This window comes from Bombus pascuorum, chromosome 3, assembly GCF_905332965.1.
Source record: "Bombus pascuorum chromosome 3, iyBomPasc1.1, whole genome shotgun sequence".
Taxonomy (NCBI): domain Eukaryota; kingdom Metazoa; phylum Arthropoda; class Insecta; order Hymenoptera; family Apidae; genus Bombus; species Bombus pascuorum.
Genome location: NC_083490.1, coordinates 16,210,930 through 16,238,683, shown reverse-complemented (window position 1 = coordinate 16,238,683; position 27,754 = coordinate 16,210,930). Strand labels below are relative to the sequence as shown.

Below are 27,754 nucleotides of genomic sequence, written 5' to 3'. Positions count from 1 at the left end.
GTATATAACTGTATACGTTGTAAGGTAATACTTCATAACGTTATTCGATATAACGGAATAGTATATAACGTTATACGTCATGAGGTAATACTATATAACGTTATGCGTTATAAAGTAATACTACATAACGTTTTACGTTATAACGTATAGTATATTACGGTATATATTAGGACGTAATAGTCTATAACGTTATATGTTCGTACGCAATGGTATGTAACGTTATACGACAGTACGTAATAGTATATCACTTTAGACGTTATAACGTAATAGCATATAACGTTATACGTTAGTACGTATTATAATATAACGTTATACGTTAGTACGTAATAGTATATAACTTTATACGTTAGTACCTATTAGTATATAACTTTATACGTTATAACGTAATAGTATATAACTGTATACGTTGTAAGGTAATACTTCATAACGTTATTCGATATAACGGAATAGTATATAACGTTATACGTCATGAGGTAATACTATATAACGTTATGCGTTATAAAGTACTTCTACATAACGTTTCACGTTATCACGTAATAGTATATATCGTTATACGTTATTACGTAATAGTATACAGCGTTATACGTTAGTACCTATTAGTATCTAACTTTATACGTTATAAGGTAATAGTATATAACGGTGTACGTTATACGGTAATACTACATAACGTTATACGTTATAACGTAATAGTATATAACGTTATACGTCAGATTGTAATACTACATAACGTTTTACGTTATAACGTAATAGTATATAACGTTATACGTTAGTACGTAATAGTACATAACGTTATACGTTCGTACGTAATGGTATATAACGTTATACGTTAGTACGTAATGTTATATAACGTTATACGAAAGTACGTAATAGTATATAACGTTATACGTTATTACGCAACAGTATATAACGTCATACGTTAGTACGTAATAGTGCATAACGTTATACATTAGAACGTATTAGTATTTAACGTTACACGACAGTACGTAATAGTATATAACTTTAGACGTTATAACGTAATAGCATATAACGTTATACGTTAGTACGTATTATAATATAACGTTACACGTTAGTACGTAATAGTATATAACTTTATACGTTAGTACCTATTAGTATATAACTTTATACGTTATAACGTAATAGTATATAACTGTATACGTTGTAAGGTAATACTTCATAACGTTATTCGATATAACGTAATAGTATATAACGTTATACGTCGGAAGGTAATACTGCATAACGTTATGCGTTATAAGGTAATACTATATAACCTTTTACGTTTTAACGTGATAGTATATAACGTTATACGTTAGTACTTATTAGTATCTAACTTTATACGTTATAACGTAATAGTATATAACGTTATACGTCGAAAGGTAATACTACTTAACATAATACGTCATAAAGTAAAACTATATAACGTTATACGTTATAAAGTACTACTACATAACGTTTTACGGTATATGGTAATAGTATATAACGTTATACATTAGTACGTAATAGTGTATAATGTTATAAGTTAGTACGTAATAGTATATAACGTTATACGTTATAACGTAATAGTATATGACGTTATACGTTATACGGTAATACTACATAACGTTTTACGTTACAACGCAATAGTATACAGCGTTATACGTTAGTACCCATTAGTATCTAACTTTATACGTTATAACGTAATAGTTTATAACGGTGTACGTTATAAGGTAATTCTACATAACGTTATACGTTGTAACGTAATAGTATATAACGTTATACGTCAGAAGGTAATACTACATAACGTTATGCGTTATAAGGTAATACTACATAACGTTTTACGTTATAACGTAATAGTATATAACGTTATACGTCGGAAGGTAATACTACATAACGTTATGCGTTATAAGGTAATACTACATAACGTTTTACGTTATAACGTGATAGTATATAACGTTATACGTTAGTACCTATTATTATCTAACTTTATACGTTATTCCTTAACAGTATATAACGTTATACGACACTACGTAATAGTATATAACGTTATACGTTATAACGTAATAGTATATAACGTTATACGTCAGAAGGTAATACTACATGACGTTATGCGTTATAAGGTAATACTACGTAACGTTTTACGTTATAACGTAATAGTATATAACGTTATACGTCAGAAGGTAATACTACATAACGTTATGCGTTATAAGGTAATACTACATAACGTTTTACGTTATAACGTGATAGTATATAACGTTATACGTTAGTACCTATTATTATCTAACTTTATACGTTATTCCTTAACAGTATATAACGTTATACGACACTACGTAATAGTATATAACGTTATACGTTATAACGTAATAGTATATAACGTTATACGTCAGAAGGTAATACTACATGACGTTATGCGTTATAAGGTAATACTACGTAACGTTTTACGTTATAACGTAATAGTATATAACGTTATACGTCAGAAGGTAATACTACATAACGTTATGCGTTATAAGGTAATACTACATAACGTTTTACGTCATAACGTGATACTACATAACGTTATGCGTTATAAAGTAATACTACATAACGTTTTACGTTATAACGTAATAGTATATAACGTTTTACGTTATAATGTAATAGTATATAACGTTATACGTCAGAAGGTAATACTACATGACGTTATGCGTTATAAGGTAATACTACGTAACGTTTTACGTTATAACGTAATAGTATATAACGTCATATATTAGTACGAAATGGTATATAACGATATATGTTCGTACGTAATAGTATATAACGATATACATTAGTACGTAATAGTATATAACGTTATACGTTCGTAAGTAATGGTATATAACGTTATAAGTTAGTACCTATTGGTATCTAACTTTTTACGTTATAACGTAATAGTATATAGCGGTGTACGTTATAAGGTAATTCTACATAACGTTATACGTTATAACGTAATAGTATATAACGTTATACGTCAGAAGGTAATACTACATAATGTTATACGTCATAAGGTAATGCTATCTAATGTTATACATTATTACTTAACAGTATATAACCTTACACGACAGCATGTAATAGTATATAACGTTATACGTTAGAAGGTAATACTACATAACGTTATACGTCATAAGGTGATACTACATAACGTTATACGATTTAAGGTAATACTACATAACGTTTTACGTTATAACGTAATAGTATATAACGTTATACGTCAGAAGGGGATACTACATAACGTTATACGTTTTGAGGTAATACTACATAACGTTATACGTTAGTACGTAATAGTACATAACGTTATACGTTCGTACGTAATGGTATATAACGTTATACATTAGTACGTAATAGTATATAACGTTATACGTCAGAAGGTAATACTACATATCGTTATGCGTTATAGGGTAACACTACATAGCGGTTTACGTTATAACGTAATAGTATATAACGTTTTACGTTAGTACGTAATAGTATATAACGTTAAACGACAGTACGTAATAGTATATAACGTTATACTTTATAACGTAATAGTATATAACGTTATAAGTCACACGGTAATATAAATAACGTTATACGTCATAACGTGATACTACATAACGTATTACGTTATAACGTAATAGTATATAACGTTATACATTAGTACGTAATGGTATATAACGTTATACGTTATTATGTAACAGTGTATAACGTTATACGTTAGTACGGAATAGTACATAACGTTATACATTAGAACGTATTAGTATATAACGTCATACGTCAGAAGGTAATACTACATAACGTTATGCGTTATAAAGTAATACTACATAACGTTCTACGTTATAACGTAATAGTATATTACGGTATATATTAGGACGTAATAGTCTATAACGTTATATGTTCGTACGTAATGGTATATAACGTTATACGTTATAAAGTACTACTACATAACGTTTCACGTTATAACGTAATAGTATATAACGTTATATATTAGGACGTAATAGTATATAACGTTATAAGATCGTGCGTAATAGTATATAACGATATATGTTACTACGTACTAGTATATAACGTTATACATTAGTACGTAATAGTATATAACGTTATACGTCAGAAGGTAATACTACATATCGTTATGCGTTATAGGGTAGCACTACATAGCGTTTTACGTTATAACGTAATAGTATATAACGTTTTACGTTAGTACGTAATAGTATATAACGTTATACGTTATTACGTAATAGTATGTAACGTTATAAGTTTGTAAGTAATGGTATATAACGTTATACGTTAGTACGTAATAGTATATAACGTTATACGTTAGGACGTAATAGTATATAACGTTATACGTTAGTACGTAATAGCATACAACGTTACACGTTATTACGTAATAGTATATAGCGTTATACGTTATACGGTAATACTACATAACGTTTTACGTTATAACGTAATAGTATATAACGTTATACGTTATACGGTAATACTACATAACGTTTCACGTTATAACGTAATAGTATATAACGTTATATATTAGGACGTAATAGTATATAACGTTATAAGATCGTGCGTAATAGTAAATAACGTTATATGTTACTACGTACTAGTATATAACGTTGTACATTAGTACGTAATAGTATATAACGTTACACTACAGTACGTAATAGTATATAACGTTATACTTTATAACGTAATAGTATATAACGTTATAAGTCAGAAGGTAATATAGATAACGTTATACGTCATAACGTGATACTACATAACGTTTTACGTTATAACGTAATAGTACACCCTTGGACAAAAAGATAGCACATGTGTGCTATCATTAATTTCTCATAGATAGAGTCCGAATTTCCCAAGTTTGACGAATGGCATATAAACAGTACCTTGTAGTAATAAGGTATATGAGCTTGAAACTGTATCTTCGCTATTCCTCTTGTATTTATCAACAATGATTGTGAAATCCGGTCGGCGAAATGATAGCACACTTTCAAAAGTTGTAGTGTTTATTATCTACTAAATTGTACAAAAATAAAAAACCTTTTAAAATTTAATAATGTGTGGATCCTCCCTTATTCTCCACCACCTCCAGCATTCGTTTCGGCAAAGAACGATATAGTTTTCTAATATAATCCAGCGATATATTTCTCCATTCCTCTTCAAGGCACTTTTTTAACTGATTAATACTTTCAAATTGCCTATTTTCTCTATAAACGGCATTGCTTAATTTACTCCAACAGTTTTCGATTATGTTTAAATCGGGGGAGCATGCAGGCCAGTCCAAAACTGCAATATTTTCTGTTGAAAAATATTCTTTCACAACCTTAGCGGTGTGAACTGCAGCATTATCTTGCTGAAAAATAAAATCTTGTCTCGCAATATGTGTTGCGTACTTTGCAATTTGATTTTGTATCAAATTACGATAGGTTATAGCATTCATCTTGCTGCGAATTGATATTAAATCAGTCTTTCCGTTATACCCAATACCTGCCCAAAGCATAATGCTACCTCCACCCATTTGACGCCGTATTTGTGACAATTTTTTTTTTCTTACATCATGATAGTAAAAATTGAATCCATCTGGGCCATCTAAATTAAATCTTTTTTTATCTGTAAATATAACTTTCCTCCACTTCTTGTTCCACCGTATATGTTCTTTTGCAAAATATAATCGATGCTCCTTGTGAATCTGCTTTAGAGCTGGTCTTCGTTTTAATTTCATCCGCTTTATGTGCGCGGATTGTTGTAGTACACGTCTGACATTCCGAGGATTAGTTTTTACGCCAACTTTTTCTGCAATTTCACGTGACGTGAGAAGCGAATTTGACGCGGCACGTAAAATTGCACGTTTTTCACGAGTACTAATCGCGGAAGGTCTCCCACTGCTTTTTTTTGTTCCATAATTATTTACATCTTTCAGTAAATTATAAATGACTTTCCGACTTCTACTGAGAACTTTTGCAATTTTAGAAATAGTAAAGTTTTCTTTCTTTAATTTCAAAACTGTTTGAATCTCTTCACTATTTAGCTGTTTTCCACGTCCCATTGTTTGAATCGAAATTTGTAAGGTTTCTAATGAAATTCTTCTACTTTTCACTACGTCTACACCACTCAGAATACACAGAAATACTAAGGAATGGAAACAAAATGCTTGGTGTGCTATCATTTCGCCGACCGGATTTCACAATCATTGTTGATAAATACAAGAGGAATAGCGAAGATACAGTTTCAAGCTCATATACCTTATTACTACAAGGTACTGTTTATATGCCATTCGTCAAACTTGGGAAATTCGGACTCTATCTATGAGAAATTAATGATAGCACACATGTGCTATCTTTTTGTCCAAGGGTGTATATAACGTTATACATTAGTACGTAATAGTATATAACGTTATATGTTACTACGTACTATAATATAACGTTATACATTAGTACGTAATAGTATATAACGTTACACGACAGTACGTAATAGTATATAACGTTACACGACATTACGTAATAGTATATAACGTTATACGTCAGAAGGTAATACTACATAACGTTATGCGTTATAAGGTAACACTACATAGCGTTATACGTTAGTACGTAATAGTATATAACGTTATACGTTATTACGTAATAGTATACAGCGTTATACGTTAGTACCTATTAGTATATAACTTATACGTTATAACGTAATAGTATATAACTGTATACGTCATAAGGTAAAACTATATAACGTTATACGTTATAACGTAATAGTATATAACGTTATACGTTCGTACGTAATAGTATATAAAGTTATACATTAGTACGTAATAGTATATAACTTTATACGTCCGAAGGTAATACTACATAACGTTATGCGTTATAAGGTAATACTACATAGCCTTTTACGTTATAACGTAATAGTATATAACGTTATACGTTAGTACGTAATAGTATATAACTTATACGTTATAACGTAATAGTATATAACGTTATACGTCAAAAGGTAATACTACTTAACATAATACGTCATAAGGTAAAACTATATAACGTTATACGTTATAAAGTACTACTACATAACGTTTCACGTTATAACGTAATAGTATATAACGTTATACATTTGTACGTAATAGTATATAACGTTATACGTTCGCACGTAATAGTATATACAGTTATACATTAGTCCGTAATAGTATATAACGTTATACGTTCGTAAGTAATAGTATATAACGTTATATGTTAGTACGTAATAGTATATAACGTTATATTATAGTACGTAATAGTATATAACGATATACGTCCGAAGGTAATACTACATAACGTTATGCGTTATAAGGTAATACTACATAGCCTTTTACGTTATAACGTAATAGTATATAACGTTATAAGTTAGTACGTAATAGTATATAACGTTATACGTTAGTACATATTAGTATATAACTTATACGTTATAACGTAATAGTATATAACTGTATACGTCATAAGGTAAAACTATATAACGTTATACGTTATAAAGTACTACTACATAACGTTTTACGTTATAACGTAATAGTATATAACGTTATACATTAGTACGTAATAGTTTATAACGTTTTACGTTCGTACGTAATAGTATATAACGTTATACATTAGTACGTAATAGTATATAACGTTATACATTCGTAAGTAATAGTATATAACGTTATATGTTAGTACGTAATAGTATATAACGTTATACGTTCGTAAGTAATAGTATATAACGTTATATGTTAGTACGTAATAGTATATAACGTTATACGTCCGAAGGTAATACTACATAACGTTATGCGTTATAAGGTAATACTACATAGCCTTTTACGTTATAACGTAATAGTATATAACGTTATAAGTTAGTACGTAATAGTATATAACGTTATACGTTATTACGTAATAGTATGTAACGTTATAAGTTTGTAAGTAATGGTATATAACGTTATACGTTAGTACGTAATAGTATATAACGTTATACGTTAGGACGTAATAGTATATAACGTTATACGTTAGTACGTAATAGCATGCAACGTTATACGTTATTACGTAATAGTATATAGCGTTATACGTTATACGGTAATACTACATAACGTTTTACGTTATAACGTAATAGTATATAACGTTATACGTTATACGGTAATACTACATAACGTTTCACGTTATAGCGTAATAGTATATAACGTTATATATTAGGACGTAATAGTATATAACGTTATACGTTCGTGCGTAATAGTATATAACGTTATATGTTACTACGTACTAGCATATAACGTTATACATTAGTACGTAATAGTATATAACGTTACACGACAGTACGTAATAGTATATAACGTTATACTTTATAACGTAATAGTATATAACGTTATAAGTCAGAGGGTAATATAGATAACGTTATACGTCATAACGTGATACTACATAACGTATTACGTTATAACGTAATAGTATATAACGTTATACATTAGTACGTAATGGTATATAACGTTATACGTTATTACGTAACAGTGTATAACGTTACACGTTAGTACGTAATAGTACATAACGTTATACATTAGAACGTATTAGTATATAACGTCATACGTCAGAAGGTAATACTACATAACGTTATGCGTTATAAAGTAATACTACATAACGTTCTACGTTGTAACGTAATAGTATATTGCGGTATATATTAGGACGTAATAGTCTATAACGTTATATGTTCGTACGTAATGGTATATAACGTTATACATTAGTACGTAATAGTAAATAACGTTATACGTTCGTGCGTAATAGTATATAACGTTATATGTTACTACGTACTAGTATATAACGTTATACATTAGTACGTAATAGTATATCACGTTACCCGACAGTACGTAATAGTACAGTAGCGGACAAAAGTTTAAGACGAAATGGAAGAAATAAATAATTGATTTACTTTCCATAAAAAATATAAATACGGTGTTCTACTTTTGGTATTAACTAATTGTACATTTGTTTGTACACTTAGAAAAAAAATTTCATTTTGATATTTTGCTCAATAGCTAAGTTATAAAAAAGGAACGAAATCTGTATAATATTTCGTCGGTCAAAAGTTTAAGACTATACAAAAAATATTAATTTTTGGTTAAAAAATATACACAATTTTTGTTTAAATTCAATATTTTGTTCAATATCCGTTATTTCTTATCCCTTCGGTACATCTTCTTGGCATAGAATCTATTAATTTTTTATATTAATCTACCGTAATATTATTCCAGGCTGTTTCAATCGTAGAGTAAAGTTCATTTAAATTTTTCGGTTTATAACCTTGTACTGTCTTTTTTATGATGCTTCACAAATTCTCGATTGGGTTAATGTCTGGTGATTGCGACGGCCACGGCAGCACGGTGATATTTTCTTCTTGAAAAAACTGTTTCACAACCCGAGCCGTGTGCTTCGGATCATTATCATTTTGAAAAATAAAATCATCACTCATATTGTTGCGTGCAAAAGGTAACATTGTGTTCTTGAGTATGTCCTTGTATTGAAAACGGTCCATAATTCCATTGATACGACATATCGGACCAGGGCCGCTTCGAGAAAAACACGCCCACACCATAACGTTGCCACCACCATGTTTAAGAGTTTTTAAAACGCACTGTGTTTTCAAACTTTCGCCAATTCGACGTCTAACGTACCGTATCCCGTCAGAACAGACGCGATTGAATTTCGATTCGTCAGAAAACAATACCTTTTGCCAATCTTCACTTGTCCAATGCTTATGAGCTTTAGCAAATGCAAGTCGTCTTTTTCGATTCCTAGAACTCAGCAGTGGTTTCTTTTGGGGTTTTCGTCCTCTTAAGTTAAAGTCTTCTAATCTTCTCCTAACAGTTCTAGCACTAATTTGTGTATCGTTTTCATAGTTTATCTCCGCAGCAATATTATTTGCACTACGAAAACGATCCTTTTCGCTCAATCGATGAATCCGGCGATCCATTTTCGGTGTTGTTTTCCGTGGTCTTCCGTTTTTCGGTTGATCGCAATACATGCCTGTCTTTAAAAATTTATACCAAGCTTGTTTACAAGCTGTTTCTGACCTGTTCACTATATTTGCTATTTCGGTGAAGGTTTTACTTTGCTTTCGCAGCCTTACGATTTGTTCCCTTTCGTTTTCAAGTAAATTCTTTGATTTACCCATAGTCTGTTCCTACCTAAATGAATTTTAAGCAATAAAAGGTACACTAAACAATGATTTTGACATTCCAGAATCAAAATGTTCAAAAACTGTACTCGTACTCACGTTTTACACAGATCGTCTTAAACTAATGTCCACTGTTTCCAAGTGCTAGGCGGTAACTAACTGTTGTAACTCCTACATTGTTTGTATTTAACAACTGACTGTCTGAGGTTACGAAGGTCAAACATACAGCTACGTTATTCCAAAGAGACAAACCGAATAGAAGAACAATATGCGTATAAGATGTTTGTAATCCGGTTTACAAATCATCGTCTTAAACTTTTGTCCGCTACTGTATATAACGTTACACGACAGTACGTAGTAGTATATAACGTTATACGTCAGAAGGTAATACTACATAATGTTATACGTCATAAGGTAATGCTATATAATGTTATACGTTATTACTTAACAGTATATAACCTTACACGACAGTATGTAATAGTATATAACGTTATACGTTAGAAGGTAATACTACATAACGTTATACGTCATAAGGTGATACTACATAACGTTATACGATTTAAGGTAATACTACATAACGTTTTACGTTATAACGTAATAGTTTATAACGTTATACGTCAGAAGTGGATACTACATAACGTTATACGTTTTGAGGTAATACTACATAACGTTATACGTTAGTACGTAATAGTACATAACGTTATACGTTCGTACGTAATGGTATATAACGTTATACATTAGTACGTAATAGTATATAACGTTACACGACAGTACGTAATAGTATATAACGTTATACGTCAGAAGGTAATACTACATATCGTTATGCGTTATAGGGTAACACTACATAGCGTTTTACGTTATAACGTAATAGTATATAACGTTTTACGTTAGTACGTAATAGTATATAACGTTATACGTTATTACGTAATAGTATGTAACGTTATAAGTTAGTAAGTAATGGTATATAACGTTATACGTTAGTACGTAATAGTATATAACGTTATACGTTAGGACGTAATAGTATATAACGTTATACGTTAGTACGTAATAGCATACAACGTTATACGTTATTACGTAATAGTATATAGCGTTATACGTTATACGGTAATACTACATAACGTTATACGTTATTACGTAATAGTATATAACGTTATACGTTAGTACCTATTAGTATCTAACTTTATACGTTATAACGTAATAGTATATAACGGTGTACGTTATAAGGTAATATACATAACGTTATACGTCATAAGGTGATACTACATAACGTTATACGTTAGTAGCTCGTAGTATATAACTTAATACGTTATAACGTAGTAGTATATAAAGGTATACGTTATAAGGGAATACTACATAACGTTATACGTATTAACGTAATAGTATATAATGTTATACGTTATAAAGTACTACTACATAACGTTATACGTTAGTAGCTCGTAGTATATAACTTAATACGTTATAACGTAGTAGTATATAACGGTATACGTTATAAGGTTATACTACATAACGTTATACGTTATAACGTAATAGTATATAACGTTATACGTTATAACGTAATAGTATATAACGTTATACGATATACGGTAATACTACATAACGTTTCACGTTATAACGTAATAGTATATAACGTTATATATTAGGACGTAATAGTATATAACGTTATAAGATCGTGCGTAATAGTATATAACGTTATATGTTACTACGTACTAGTATATAACGTTATACGTTAGTACGTAATAGTATATAACGTTACACTACAGTACGTAATAGTATATAACGTTATACTTTATAACGTAATAGTATATAACGTTATAAGTCAGAAGGTAATATAGATAACGTTATACGTCATAACGTGATACTACATAACGTTATACGATATAACGTAATAGTATATAACGTTATAAATTAGTACGTAATAGTATGTAACGTTATATGTTACTACGTACTATAATATAACGTTAAACATTAGTACGTAATAGTATATAACGTTACACGACAGTACGTAATAGTATATAACGTTACACGACATTACGTAATAGTATATAACGTTATACGTCAGAAGGTAATACTACAGAACGTTACACGTTAGTACCTATTAGTATATAACTTTATACGTTATAACGTAATAGTATATAACTATATACGTTATAAGGTAATACTACATAACGTTATTCGATATAACGTAATAGTATACAAAGTTATACGTCAGAAGGTAATACTACATAACGTTATGCGTTATAAGGTAACACTACATAGCGTTATACGTTAGTACGTAATAGTATATAACGTTATACGTTATTACGTAATAGTATACATCGTTATACGTTAGTACCTATTAGTATATAACTTATACGTTACAACGTAATAGTATATAACTGTATACGTTATAAGGTAATACTACATAACGTTATACGTTATAACGTAATAGTATATAACGGTATATATTAATACGTAATAGTATATAAAGTTAAACGTTCGTACGTAGTAGTATATAACGTTATACGTTAGTACGTAATAGTATATATCGTTATACGTTAGTACGTCATAGCACACAACGTTATACGTTAGTACGAAATAGTATATAGCGTTATACGTTATACGGTAATACTACATAACGGTTTACGTTATAACGTAATAGTATATAACGTTATACGTTCGTACGTAATAGTATATAAAGTTATACATTAGTACGTAATAGTATATAACTTTATACGTCCGAAGGTAATACTACATAACGTTATGCGTTATAAGGTAATACTACATAGCCTTTTACGTTATAACGTATTAGTATATAACGTTTTACGTTAGTACGTAATAGTATATAACTTATACGTTATAACGTAATAGTATATAACGTTATACGTCAAAAGGTAAAACTACTTAACATAATACGTCATAAGGTAAAACTATATAACGTTATACGTTATAAAGTACTACTACATAACGTTTTACGTTATAACGTAATAGTATATAACGTTATACATTAGTACGTAATAGTTTATAACGTTATACGTTCGTACGTAATAGTATATAACGTTATACATTAGTACGTAATAGTATATAACGTTATACATTCGTAAGTAATAGTATATAACGTTATACATTAGTACGTAATAGTATATAACGTTATACATTCGTAAGTAATAGTATATAACGTTATATGTTAGTACGTAATAGTATATAACGTTATACGTTCGTAAGTAATAGTATATAACGTTATATGTTTGTACGTAATAGTATATAAAGTTATACGTCCGAAGGTAATACTACATAACGTTATGCGTTATAAGGTAATACTACATAGCCTTTTACGTTATAACGTAATATTATATAACGTTATAAGTTAGTACGTAATAGTATATAACGTTATACGTAAGTACATATAAGTATATAACTTATACGTTATAACGTAATAGTATATAACTGTATACGTCATAAGGTAAAACTATATAACCTTATACGTTATAAAGTACTACTACATAACGTTTTACGTTATAACGTAATAGTATATAACGTTATACATTAGTACGTAATAGTTTATAACGTTATACGTTCGTACGTAATAGTATATAACGTTATACGTCCGAAGGTAATACTACATAACGTTATGCGTTATAAGGTAATACTACATAGCCTTTTACGTTATAACGTAATAGTATATAACGTTATAAGTTAGTACGTAATAGTATATAACGTTATACGTTATTACGTAATAGTATACAGCGTTATACGTTAGTACCTATTACGTTATAACGTGATAGTACATAACTGTATACGTTATAAGGTAATACTACATAACGTTATACGATATAACGTAATAGTATCTAACTGTATACGTTATAACGTAATAGTATATAACGGTGTACGATATAAGGTAATACTACATAACGTTTTACGTTATAACGTAATAGTATATAACGTTATACCTCGAAAGGTAATACTACATAACGTTGTGCGTTATAAGGTAATACTACATAGCGTTTTACGTTATAACGTGATAGTATATAACGTTATACGTTCGTACGTAGTAGTATATAACGATATACATTAGCACGTAATAGCATATAACGTTATACGTTAGTACGTATTCGTATATAAAGTTATACGTTAGTACGTCACAGTATATAACGTTATACGTTAGTACGTAATAGCATACAACGTTATACGTTAGTACGTAATAGTATACAACGTTATACGTTCGTAAGTAATAGTATATAACGTTATATGTTAGTACGTAATAGTATATAACGTTATACGTTAGTACATATAAGTATATAACTTATACGTTATAACGTAATAGTATATAACTGTATACGTCATAAGGTAAAACTATATAACGTTATACGTTATAAAGTACTACTACATAACGTTTTACGTTATAACGTAATAGTATATAACGTTATACATTAGTACGTAATAGTTTATAACGTTATACGTTCGTACATAATAGTATATAACGTTATACATTAGTACGTAATAGTATATAGCGTTATACATTCGTAAGTAATAGTATATAACGTTATATGTTAGTACGTAATAGTATATAACGTTATACGTTCGTAAGTAATAGTATATAACGTTATATGTTAGTACGTAATAGTATATAACGTTATACGTCCGAAGGTAATACTACATAACGTTATGCGTTATAAGGTAATACTACATAGCCTTTTACGTTATAACGTAATAGTATATAACGTTATAAGTTAGTACGTAATAGTATATAACGTTATACGTGCGTAAGTAATAGTATATAACGTTATACATTAGTACGTAATAGTATATAACGTTATATATTAGTACGTAATAGTATATAAAGTTATACGTTCGTACGTAGTAGTATATAACGTTATACATTAGTACGTAATAGCATATAACGTTATACGTTAGTACGTATTCGTATATAACGTTATACGTTAGTACATATTAGTATATAACTTATACGTTATAACGTAATAGTATATAACTGTATACGTCATAAGGTAAAACTATATAACGTTATACGTTATAAAGTACTACTATATAACGTTTTACGTTATAACGTAATAGTATATAACGTTATACATTAGTACGTAATACTTTATAACGTTATACGTTCGTACGTAATAGTATATAACGTTATACATTAGTACGTAATAGTATATAACGTTATACATTCGTAAGTAATAGTATATAACGATATATCTTAGTACGTAATAGTATATAACGTTATACGTTCGTAAGTAATAGTATATAACGTTATATGTTAGTACGTAATAGTATATAACGTTATACGTCCGAAGGTAATACTACATAACGTTATGCGTTATAAGGTAATACTACATAGCCTTTTACGTTATAACGTAATAGTATATAACGTTATAAGTTAGTACGTAATAGTATATAACGTTATACGTGCGTAAGTAATAGTATATAACGTTATACATTAGTACGTAATAGTATATAACGTTATATATTAGTACGTAATAGTATATAAAGTTATACGTTCGTACGTAGTAGTATATAACGTTATACATTAGTACGTAATAGCATATAACGTTATACGTTAGTACGTATTCGTATATAACGTTATACGTTAGTACATATTAGTATATAACTTATACGTTATAACGTAATAGTATATAACTGTATACGTCATAAGGTAAAACTATATAACGTTATACGTTATAAAGTACTACTACATAACGTTTTACGTTATAACGTAATAGTATATAACGTTATACATTAGTACGTAATAGTATATAACGTTATACGTTCGTAAGTAATAGTATATAACGTTATACGTTAGTACGTAATAGTATATAGCGTTATACGTTATACGGTAATACTACATAACGTTTTACGTTATAACGAAATACTATATAACGTTATACGTCAGAAGGTAATACTACATAACGTTACACGTTAGTACCTACTAGTATATAACTTATACGTTATAACGTAATAGTATATAACTGTATACGTCATAAGGTAAAACTATATAACGTTATACGTTATAAAGTACTACTACATAACGTTTTACGTTATAACGTAATAGTATATAACGTTATACATTAGTACGTAATACTTTATAACGTTATACGTTCGTACGTAATAGTATATAACGTTATACATTAGTACGTAATAGTATATAACGTTATACGTTCGTAAGTAATAGTATATAACGTTATACGTTAGTACGTAATAGTATATAGCGTTATACGTTATACGGTAATACTACATAACGTTATTCGATATAACGTAATAGTATATAACGTTATACGTCAGCAGGTAAAACTATATAACGTTATACGTTATAAAGTACTACTACATAACGTTATACGTTCGTACGTAATAGTATATAACGTTATACATTAGTACGTAATAGTATATAACGTTATACGTTCGTAAGTAATAGTATATAACGTTATACGTTAGTACGTAATAGTATATAGCGTTATACGTTATACGGTAATACTACATAACGTTTTACGTTATAACGAAATACTATATAACGTTATACGTCAGAAGGTAATACTACATAACGTTACACGTTAGTACCTACTAGTATATAACTTTATACGTTATACCGTAATAGTATATAACGTTATACGTTATGCGGTAATACTACATAACGTTTTACGTTATAACGTAATAGTATATAACGTTATACGTCAGAAGGTAATACTACATAACGTTATGCGTTATAAGGTAATACTACATAGCCTTTTACGTTATAACGTAATAGTATATAGCATTATACGTTAGTACGTAATAATATATAACGTTATACGTTATTACGCAATAGTATACAGTGTTATACGTTAGAACCTATTACTATCCAACTTTATACGTTATAACGTAATAGTATATAACGGTGTACGTTATAAGGTAATACTACATAACGTTATACGATATAACGCAATAGCATCTAACTTTATACGTTATAACGTAATAGTATATAACGGTGTACGTTATAAGGTAATACTACATAACGTTTTACGTTATAACGTAATAGTATATAACTGTATACGTTATAAGGTAATACTACATAACGTTATATGATATAACGTAATAGTATCTAACTTTATACGTTATAACGTAATATTAAATAACGGTGTACGTTCTAAGGTAATACTACATAACGTTTTACGTTATAACGTAATAGTATATAACGTTATACGTCGAATGGTAATACTACTTAACATAATACGTCATAAGGTAAAATTATATAACGTTATACGTTATAAAGTACTACTACATAACGTTATACGTTATAACGTAATAGTATATAACGTTATACATTAGTACGTAATAGTATATAACGTTATATGTTCGTACGTAATAGTATATAACGTTATACAGTAGCGGACAAAAGTTTAAGACGAAATGGAAGAAATAAATAATTGATTTACTTTCCATAAAAAATATAAATACGGTGTTCTACTTTTGGTATTAACTAATTGTACATTTGTTTGTACACTTAGAAAAAAAATTTCATTTTGATATTTTGCTCAATAGCTAAGTTATAAAAAAGGAACGAAATCTGTATAATATTTCGTCGGTCAAAAGTTTAAGACTATACAAAAAATATTAATTTTTGGTTAAAAAATATACACAATTTTTGTTTAAATTCAATATTTTGTTCAATATCCGTTATTTCTTATCCCTTCGGTACATCTTCTTGGCATAGAATCTATTAATTTTTTATATTAATCTACCGTAATATTATTCCAGGCTGTTTCAATCGTAGAGTAAAGTTCATTTAAATTTTTCGGTTTATAACCTTGTACTGTCTTTTCTATGATGCTTCACAAATTCTCGATTGGGTTAATGTCTGGTGATTGCGACGGCCACGGCAGCACGGTGATATTTTCTTCTTGAAAAAACTGTTTCACAACCCGAGCCGTGTGCTTCGGATCATTATCATTTTGAAAAATAAAATCATCACTCATATTGTTGCGTGCAAAAGGTAACATTGTGTTCTTGAGTATGTCCTTGTATTGAAAACGGTCCATAATTCCATTGATACGACATATCGGACCAGGGCCGCTTCGAGAAAAACACGCCCACACCATAACGTTGCCACCACCATGTTTAAGAGTTTTTAAAACGCACTGTGTTTTCAAACTTTCGCCAATTCGACGTCTAACGTACCGTATCCCGTCAGAACAGACGCGATTGAATTTCGATTCGTCAGAAAACAATACCTTTTGCCAATCTTCACTTGTCCAATGCTTATGAGCTTTAGCAAATGCAAGTCGTCTTTTTCGATTCCTAGAACTCAGCAGTGGTTTCTTTTGGGGTTTTCGTCCTCTTAAGTTAAAGTCTTCTAATCTTCTCCTAACAGTTCTAGCACTAATTTGTGTATCGTTTTCATAGTTTATCTCCGCAGCAATATTATTTGCACTACGAAAACGATCCTTTTCGCTCAATCGATGAATCCGGCGATCCATTTTCGGTGTTGTTTTCCGTGGTCTTCCGTTTTTCGGTTGATCGCAATACATGCCTGTCTTTAAAAATTTATACCAAGCTTGTTTACAAGCTGTTTCTGACCTGTTCACTATATTTGCTATTTCGGTGAAGGTTTTACTTTGCTTTCGCAGCCTTACGATTTGTTCCCTTTCGTTTTCAAGTAAATTCTTTGATTTACCCATAGTCTGTTCCTACCTAAATGAATTTTAAGCAATAAAAGGTACACTAAACAATGATTTTGACATTCCAGAATCAAAATGTTCAAAAACTGTACTCGTACTCACGTTTTACACAGATCGTCTTAAACTAATGTCCACTGTTTCCAAGTGCTAGGCGGTAACTAACTGTTGTAACTCCTACATTGTTTGTATTTAACAACTGACTGTCTGAGGTTACGAAGGTCAAACATACAGCTACGTTATTCCAAAGAGACAAACCGAATAGAAGAACAATATGCGTATAAGATGTTTGTAATCCGGTTTACAAATCATCGTCTTAAACTTTTGTCCGCTACTGTACATTAGTACGTAATAGTATATAACGTTATACGTTCGTAAGTAATAGTATATAACGTTATATGTTAGTACGTAATAGCATATAACGTTATACGTTAGTACGTATTAGTATATAACGTTATACGTTAGTACCTATTAGTATATTACTTTATACGTTATAACGTAATAGTATATAACGTTATACGTTCGTAAGTAATAGTATATAACGTTATATGTTAGTACGTAATAGCATATAAGGTTATACGTTAGTACGTATTAGTATATAACGTTATACGTTAGTACCTATTAGTATATTACTTTATACGTTATAACGTAATAGTATATAACGTTATACGTCAGAAGGTAATACTACATAACGTTATGCGTTTTAAGGTAATACTACATAACGTTTTACGTTATAACGTAATAGTATATAACGTCATACGTCGAATGGTAATACTACATAACGTTATGCGTTATAACGTAATAGTATATAACGTTATACGTTAGTACGTAATAGCATACAACGTTATACGTTAGTACGTAATAGTATATAGCGTTATACGTTCGTACGTAATGGTATATAACGTTATACGTTAGTACGCAATGGTATATAACGTTATATATTAGTACGTAATAGTATATAAAGTTATACGTTCGTACGTAATAGTATATAACGTTATACGTTAGTACGTAATAGTATATAGCGTTATACGTTCGTACGTAATGGTATATAACGTTATACGTTAGTACGCAATGGTATATAACGTTATACGACAGTACGTAATAGTATATAACGTTATACGTTATTACGTAACAGTATATAACGTCATACGTTAGTACGTAATAGTACATAACGTTATACATTAGAACGTATTAGTATATAATGTTACACGACAGTACGTAATAGTATATAACTTTAGACGTTATAACGTAATAGTATATAACGTTATACGTTCGTAAGTAATAGTATATAACGTTATACATTAGTACGTAGTAGTATATAACGTTATATATTAGTTCGTAATAGTATATAAAGTTATACGTTCGTACGTAGTAGTATATAACGTTATACATTAGTACGTAATAGCATATAACGTTATACGTTAGTACGTATTCGTATATAACGTTATACGTTAGTACATATTAGTATATAACTTATACGTTATAACGTAATAGTATATAACTGTATACGTCATAAGGTAAAACTATATAACGTTATACGTTATAAAGTACTACTACATAACGTTTTACGTTATAACGTAATAGTATATAACGTTATACATTAGTACGTAATAGTTTATAACGTTATACGTTCGTACGTAATAGTATATAACGTTATACATTAGTACGTAATAGTATATAGCGTTATACGTTCGTAAGTAATAGTATATAACGTTATATGTTAGTACGTAATAGTATATAACGTTATACGTTCGTAAGTAATAGTATATAACGTTATATGTTAGTACGTAATAGTATATAACGTTATACGTCCGAAGGTAATACTACATAACGTTATGCGTTATAAGGTAATACTACATAGCCTTTTACGTTATAACGTAATAGTATATAACGTTATAAGTTAGTACGTAATAGTATATAACGTTATACGTTCGTAAGTAATAGTATATAACGTTATACATTAGTACGTAATAGTATATAACGTTATATATTAGTACGTAATAGTATATAAAGTTATACGTTCGTACGTAGTAGTATATAACGTTATACATTAGTACGTAATAGCATATAACGTTATACGTTAGTACGTATTCGTATATAACGTTATACGTTAGTACATATTAGTATATAACTTATACGTTATAACGTAATAGTATATAACTGTATATGTCATAAGGTAAAACTATATAACGTTATACGTTATAAAGTACTACTATATAACGTTTTACGTTATAACGTAATAGTATATAACGTTATACATTAGTACGTAATACTTTATAACGTTATACGTTCGTACGTAATAGTATATAACGTTATACATTAGTACGTAATAGTATATAACGTTATACATTCGTAAGTAATAGTATATAACGTTATATGTTAGTACGTAATAGTATATAACGTTATACGTCCGAAGGTAATACTACATAACGTTATGCGTTATAAGGTAATACTACATAGCCTTTTACGTTATAACGTAATAGTATATAACGTTATAAGTTAGTACGTAATAGTATATAACGTTATACGTGCGTAAGTAATAGTATATAACGTTATACATTAGTACGTAATAGTATATAACGTTATATATTAGTACGTAATAGTATATAAAGTTATACGTTCGTACGTAGTAGTATATAACGTTATACATTAGTACGTAATAGCATATAACGTTATACGTTAGTACGTATTCGTATATAACGTTATACGTTAGTACATATTAGTATATAACTTATACGTTATAACGTAATAGTATATAACTGTATACGTCATAAGGTAAAACTATATAACGTTATACGTTATAAAGTACTACTACATAACGTTTTACGTTATAACGTAATAGTATATAACGTTATACATTAGTACGTAATAGTATATAACGTTATACGTTCGTAAGTAATAGTATATAACGTTATACGTTAGTACGTAATAGTATATAGCGTTATACGTTATACGGTAATACTACATAACGTTTTACGTTATAACGAAGTACTATATAACGTTATACGTCAGAAGGTAATACTACATAACGTTACACGTTAGTACCTACTAGAATATAACTTTATACGTTATTCCGTAATAGTATATAACGTTATACGTTATGCGGTAATACTACATAACGTTTTACGTTATAACGTAATAGTATATAACGTTATACGTCAGAAGGTAATACTACATAACGTTATGCGTTATAAGGTAATACTACATAGCCTTTTACGTTATAACGTAATAGTATATAGCATTATACGTTAGTACGTAATAATATATAACGTTATACGTTATTACGCAATAGTATACAGTGTTATACGTTAGAACCTATTACTATCCAACTTTATACGTTATAACGTAATAGTATATAACGGTGTACGTTATAAGGTAATACTACATAACGTTTTACGTTATAACGTAATAGTATATAACTGTATACGTTATAAGGTAATACTACATAACGTTATATGATATAACGTAATAGTATCTAACTTTATACGTTATGACGTAATATTAAATAACGGTGTACGTTCTAAGGTAATACTACATAACGTTTTACGTTATAACGTAATAGTATATAACGTCATACGTCGAATGGTAATACTACATAACGTTATGCGTTATAACGTAATAGTATATAACGTTATACGTCAGAAGGTAATACTACATAACGTTATTCGATATAACGTAATAGTATATAACGTTATACTTCATAAGGTAATACTACATAACGTTATACGTCATAAGGTAGAACTATATAACGTTATACGTTATAAAGTACTACTACATAAAGTTTTACGTTATAAATTAATAATATATAACGTTATACATTAGTACGTAATAGTATATAACGTTATACGTTAGTACCTATTAGTATATTACTTTATACGTTATAACGTTATAGTATATAACGTTATACGTCAGAAGGTAATACTACATAACGTTATGCGTTTTAAGGTAATACTACATAACGTTTTACGTTATAACGTAATAGTATATAACGTCACACGTCGAATGGTAATACTACATAACGTTATGCGTTATAACGTAATAGTATATATCGTTATACGTTAGTACGTAATAGCATACAACGTTATACGTTAGTACGTAATAGTATATAGCGTTATACGTTCGTACGTAATGGTATATAACGTTATACGTTAGTACGCAATGGTATATAACGTTATACGACAGTACGTAATAGTATATAACGTTATACGTTATTACGTAACAGTATATAACGTCATACGTTAGTACGTAATAGTACATAACGTTATACATTAGAACGTATTAGTATATAATGTTACACGACAGTACGTAATAGTATATAACTTTAGACGTTATAACGTAATAGCATATAACGTTATACGTTAGTACGTATTATAATATAACGTTATACGTTAGTACGTAGTAGTATATAACGTTATATATTAGTTCGTAATAGTATATAAAGTTATACGTTCGTACGTAGTAGTATATAACGTTATACATTAGTACGTAATAGCATATAACGTTATACGTTAGTACGTATTCGTATATAACGTTATACGTTAGTACATATTAGTATATAACTTATACGTTATAACGTAATAGTATATAACTGTATACGTCATAAGGTAAAACTATATAACGTTATACGTTATAAAGTACTACTACATAACGTTTTACGTTATAACGTAATAGTATATAACGTTATACATTAGTACGTAATAGTTTATAACGTTATACGTTCGTACGTAATAGTATATAACGTTATACATTAGTACGTAATAGTATATAGCGTTATACGTTCGTAAGTAATAGTATATAACGTTATATGTTAGTACGTAATAGTATATAACGTTATACGTTCGTAAGTAATAGTATATAACGTTATATGTTAGTACGTAATAGTATATAACGTTATACGTCCGAAGGTAATACTACATAACGTTATGCGTTATAAGGTAATACTACATAGCCTTTTACGTTATAACGTAATAGTATATAACGTTATAAGTTAGTACGTAATAGTATATAACGTTATACGTTCGTAAGTAATAGTATATAACGTTATACATTAGTACGTAATAGTATATAACGTTATATATTAGTACGTAATAGTATATAAAGTTATACGTTCGTACGTAGTAGTATATAACGTTATACATTAGTACGTAATAGCATATAACGTTATACGTTAGTACGTATTCGTATATAACGTTATACGTTAGTACATATTAGTATATAACTTATACGTTATAACGTAATAGTATATAACTGTATATGTCATAAGGTAAAACTATATAACGTTATACGTTATAAAGTACTACTATATAACGTTTTACGTTATAACGTAATAGTATATAACGTTATACATTAGTACGTAATACTTTATAACGTTATACGTTCGTACGTAATAGTATATAACGTTATACATTAGTACGTAATAGTATATAACGTTATACATTCGTAAGTAATAGTATATAACGTTATATGTTAGTACGTAATAGTATATAACGTTATACGTCCGAAGGTAATACTACATAACGTTATGCGTTATAAGGTAATACTACATAGCCTTTTACGTTATAACGTAATAGTATATAACGTTATAAGTTAGTACGTAATAGTATATAACGTTATACGTTCGTAAGTAATAGTATATAACGTTATACATTAGTACGTAATAGTATATAACGTTATATATTAGTACGTAATAGTATATAAAGTTATACGTTCGTACGTAGTAGTATATAACGTTATACATTAGTACGTAATAGCATATAACGTTATACGTTAGTACGTATTCGTATATAACGTTATACGTTAGTACATATTAGTATATAACTTATACGTTATAACGTAATAGTATATAACTGTATACGTCATAAGGTAAAACTATATAACGTTATACGTTATAAAGTACTACTACATAACGTTTTACGTTATAACGTAATAGTATATAACGTTATACATTAGTACGTAATAGTATATAACGTTATACGTTCGTAAGTAATAGTATATAACGTTATACGTTAGTACGTAATAGTATATAGCGTTATACGTTATACGGTAATACTACATAACGTTTTACGTTATAACGAAGTACTATATAACGTTATACGTCAGAAGGTAATACTACATAACGTTACACGTTAGTACCTACTAGAATATAACTTTATACGTTATTCCGTAATAGTATATAACGTTATACGTTATGCGGTAATACTACATAACGTTTTACGTTATAACGTAATAGTATATAACGTTATACGTCAGAAGGTAATACTACATAACGTTATGCGTTATAAGGTAATACTACATAGCCTTTTACGTTATAACGTAATAGTATATAGCATTATACGTTAGTACGTAATAATATATAACGTTATACGTTATTACGCAATAGTATACAGTGTTATACGTTAGAACCTATTACTATCCAACTTTATACGTTATAACGTAATAGTATATAACGGTGTACGTTATAAGGTAATACTACATAACGTTTTACGTTATAACGTAATAGTATATAACTGTATACGTTATAAGGTAATACTACATAACGTTATACGATATAACGTAATAGTATCTAACTTTATACGTTATGACGTAATATTAAATAACGGTGTACGTTCTAAGGTAATACTACATAACGTTTTACGTTATAACGTAATAGTATATAACGTCATACGTCGAATGGTAATACTACATAACGTTATGCGTTATAACGTAATAGTATATAACGTTATACGTCAGAAGGTAATACTACATAACGTTATTCGATATAACGTAATAGTATATAACGTTATACTTCATAAGGTAATACTACATAACGTTATACGTCATAAGGTAGAACTATATAACGTTATACGTTATAAAGTACTACTACATAAAGTTTTACGTTATAAATTAATAATATATAACGTTATACATTAGTACGTAATAGTATATAACGTTATACGTTAGTACCTATTAGTATATTACTTTATACGTTATAACGTTATAGTATATAACGTTATACGTCAGAAGGTAATACTACATAACGTTATGCGTTTTAAGGTAATACTACATAACGTTTTACGTTATAACGTAATAGTATATAACGTCACACGTCGAATGGTAATACTACATAACGTTATGCGTTATAACGTAATAGTATATATCGTTATACGTTAGTACGTAATAGCATACAACGTTATACGTTAGTACGTAATAGTATATAGCGTTATACGTTCGTACGTAATGGTATATAACGTTATACGTTAGTACGCAATGGTATATAACGTTATACGACAGTACGTAATAGTATATAACGTTATACGTTATTACGTAACAGTATATAACGTCATACGTTAGTACGTAATAGTACATAACGTTATACATTAGAACGTATTAGTATATAATGTTACACGACAGTACGTAATAGTATATAACTTTAGACGTTATAACGTAATAGCATATAACGTTATACGTTAGTACGTATTATAATATAACGTTATACGTTAGTACGTAATAGTATATAACTTTATACGTTAGTACCTATTAGTATATAACTTTATACGTTATAACGTAATAGTATATAACTGTATACGTTGTAAGGTAATACTTCATAACGTTATTCGATATAACGTAATAGTATATAACGTTATACGTCATGAGGTAATACTATATAACGTTATGTGTTATAAAGTACTTCTACATAACGTTTTACGTTATCACGTAATAGTATATAACGTTATACATTAGTACGTAATAGTATATAACGTTATATATTAGTAAGTAATAGTATATAAAGTTATACGTTCGTACGTAATAGTATATAACGTTATACGTTAGTACGTAATAGTACATAACGTTATACGTTCGTACGTGATGGTATATAACGTTTTACGTTATCACGTAATAGTATATAACGTTATACATTAGTACGAAATAGTATATATCGTTATACGTTATTACGTAATAGTATACAGCGTTATACGTTAGTACCTATTAGTATCTAATTTTATACGTTATAAGGTAATACTACATAACGTTATGCGTTATAAGGTAATACTATATAACCTTTTACGTTTTAACGTGATAGTATATAACGTTATACGTTAGTACTTATTAGTATCTAACTTTATACGTTATAACGTAATAGTATATGTCACGTACGAAATACCACAGACAAAATTCGACTAAACAAAGCGATAAGATAACGAAATTCCAAGCGCCTTAGCATAAGTAAGCAACGGATGACATCCGGTCACTCTATACGTTCTCAGAAATATATGACCGAAGCCTTTTCCCACTCCCACTCTATACGTTCTCAGAAATATATGACCGAAGCCTTTTCCCACTCCCATGAACAAAAGAATTTAAATACTCATCCTAAAATTATCTAAGTCAGTCTTGAATAATCACGCCCAGAGCTCGGAAGTGTATCGCAAATAAATAAAAGTTCCTTTTTTTAATTACTTCTCCTTTATTTTACGTGACAATTTGGCGATCCTGCCAGGATCCATTCGCTTCAGTGAAAACGAAATTACGATTTCGGCGTACGCGCATCATTGAAGATTGAAGGATCAGCGGACCACTGCGAATCTTTGCTACTACGACGCCCTGCAGCAACTTTCAACGTTCCACTACGGTGAAACTAGACGAGAGGACTACGGTCAGCGCAGAGCAAACCTACGAATAAGATTCGGAATCTGGAACCAACCAGAGAGGAAAACATCCCAGAGACTCCTCAACGGCCATAGCTACTACGGTAAGCCGAAAATCTGGATTCATTTGTACACTACCGTACGAGAAAATCAAGTTTCTCAAGCGTTTCGAGCGTTTCGAGCTCAAATAGCAACAATAGTTCGGACTCAGTAAACTTAAATAGAATCATGTCCGCGCCGAGAAAAGATAAAATCGAAACCGTTAATACTGCCTCTGCAACCGAAGTTATGGACAATTCAACCCGCGCCACACTCGAGCGATTCGAACTTCTTGTGCGACGAATAGAAGAGGCGCAACGAATAGCCGATACCGAAAACAAAAAACGTGCAGCGGAGATAGAACTA

The 27,754-nt window shown here is 29.2% G+C and overlaps 1 pseudogene; it reads right to left on the bottom strand.

The window, feature by feature from the left end:
* The window catches only part of LOC132905085 (cap-specific mRNA (nucleoside-2'-O-)-methyltransferase 1-like), a 34,656-nt pseudogene extending 7,583 nt beyond the window's left edge, over window positions 1-27,073 (bottom strand).
* Between the last annotated feature and the right edge of the window lie 681 nt (window positions 27,074-27,754).